Below are 2,063 nucleotides of genomic sequence, written 5' to 3'. Positions count from 1 at the left end.
CAGGACCACTACTTTTTGACAAAGAAATCGATCGCACAGTTCGTAGAAACCAAAGAGAAATAAGGCGAAACTTAAGATACACAGAGAACAACCAAGAGGATGATATTCAAACCCCAATCGAGGAGATGGCTGAAAACCAAGAAAATCTGCTACCTCCTGCGATTGCTGTTAATCAGAATCCTGCTCCGCGCACTATGTATGATTATGATAAACCTAATTTAATAGGAACTGAGTCAAGTATAGTTAGACCTGCTATTGCTGCAAAAAAGTTTGAACTGAAACCTAACACAATTCAAATGATACAACAGTTTGTTCAGTTTGATGGTTTGCAAGATGAGGATCCCAATGCTCACTTGGCAAATTTCCTAGAATTTTGTGATACATTTAAAATCAATGGCATTTCTGATGACGCCATCCGTCTTTGGTTGTTTCCCTTTTCGTTAAGGAATAAGGCTAAACAGTGGTTGAACTCGTTACCACGAGGGTCAATCACTACTTGGGAACAAATGACCAAAAAAATTTTATTAAAATATTTTCCATCGGCTAAAACAGCCAAATTACGTAATGATATCTCTTCTTTTGTGCAGATGGATTTAGAAACACTCTACAATGCATGGGAGAGATACAAGGACCTTTTGAGAAGGTTCCCTCACCATGGATTACCGCTTTGGCGACAGGTTCAAACGTTCTATAATGGCCTGAATCCTTCGACTCGGCAGATAATTGATGCAGCCGCTAGAGGAACTATCAATAATAAAACACCTGAGGAGGCTTACGAATTTACTGAGGAGATGTCACTGAATAACTATCAGTGGCAAGTTATGAGAAAAAAGCCGACAAAAGCAGCCGGTGTTTTCAACCTTGACGCGGTTACTATGCTATCTAACCAAGTAGAACTCTTAAATAAAAAGATTGATGGTTTGTGTGGTTCTACTCAGGTACATCCAGTGATGAGGTGCAATTCGAATGGAGGAGGAGCATGTATAGAATATCAACCCTTCAACCCTAGCATCGAGGAGGAACAAGTCCAATATATGGGTAACAATAACTCTAGATCCCAAAATAACCCATATAGTAACACCTATAATGCAGGTTGGAAGAACCATCCCAATTTCTCGTGGGGCGATCAAGGAAATCAAAGGCCACAACATCTCTGGGTTTTCAAAACCACCTTACCAACAAGAAAAGAAGCCGAACCTTGAGGAGATGCTAACCAAATTCATCTCAGTGTCAGAAACCCATTTTCAAAATACCAAGATAGCACTTAAGAATCAACAATCATCGATCTAAGGGCTCGAAACTTAGATTGGACAGCTTGCCAAGTTGATTTCTAAACGACCACAAGGTAGCTTGCCAAGTAACATAGAATCTAACCCAAGGAAGCAACTCAATGCGATTACTAATCAAGATGAGGAAGGGTTAGTCACACTTGAACCAAAACCAAGGTAAGAAATTGAGATAAGCAAAGGCAAAGGTGAGGTAGACCACAATAAGCAGAAACCAGCGAGTACAGAATACAAACCTCATATGCCATACCCTAATGCGACAAGGAAAGACCGCTCAGATGAACAATTTGGTAAATATCTTAAACTCTTAAAAAAAATTACATATTAACTTACCATTTATTGAAGCTCTATCACAGATGTCAAATGCAATGAAATTTTTAAAGGAGCTTTTAGCAAATAAGCGGAAGTTGGACGAGGCTTTGCATGTAAAGCTAAACACAGTTTGCTCAGCTATTCTACAGAATAAGCTACCCAACAAATTAAAAGATCTAGGGAGTTTTATGATTCCTTGCATAATTGGTAGTTTAGATGTTAATAACGCATTAGTTGATTTAGGGGCTAGTATTAACGTCATGCCTTCCAAAATGTTTAAACAACTAGGTCTTGGGAAACCCAAACAGACTAGGATGAGCATTCAATTAGTAGATAAAAATATAAGATTTCCTATGGGTATTATTGAAGATGTGCTAATTAAAATTGATAAATTTATATTTCCCGTTGACTTCGTTGTTTTAGACATAGAGGAGGATAGCAACACTCCTTTGATTTTAGGAAGGC

General features: G+C 38.3%; 1 non-coding gene across 1 annotated transcript; it reads right to left on the bottom strand.

The window, feature by feature from the left end:
• Window positions 1-555: 555 nt before the first annotated feature.
• On the bottom strand, window positions 556-661 carry LOC128292512 (small nucleolar RNA R71). Its single transcript, XR_008282497.1, has one exon. It is a non-coding gene; the product is annotated as a small nucleolar RNA R71 (small nucleolar RNA).
• Between the last annotated feature and the right edge of the window lie 1,402 nt (window positions 662-2,063).

This window comes from Gossypium arboreum, chromosome 4 (assembly GCF_025698485.1).
Source record: "Gossypium arboreum isolate Shixiya-1 chromosome 4, ASM2569848v2, whole genome shotgun sequence".
NCBI classification, from domain to species: domain Eukaryota; kingdom Viridiplantae; phylum Streptophyta; class Magnoliopsida; order Malvales; family Malvaceae; genus Gossypium; species Gossypium arboreum.
This window is presented reverse-complemented; position numbering and strand designations above follow the sequence as displayed.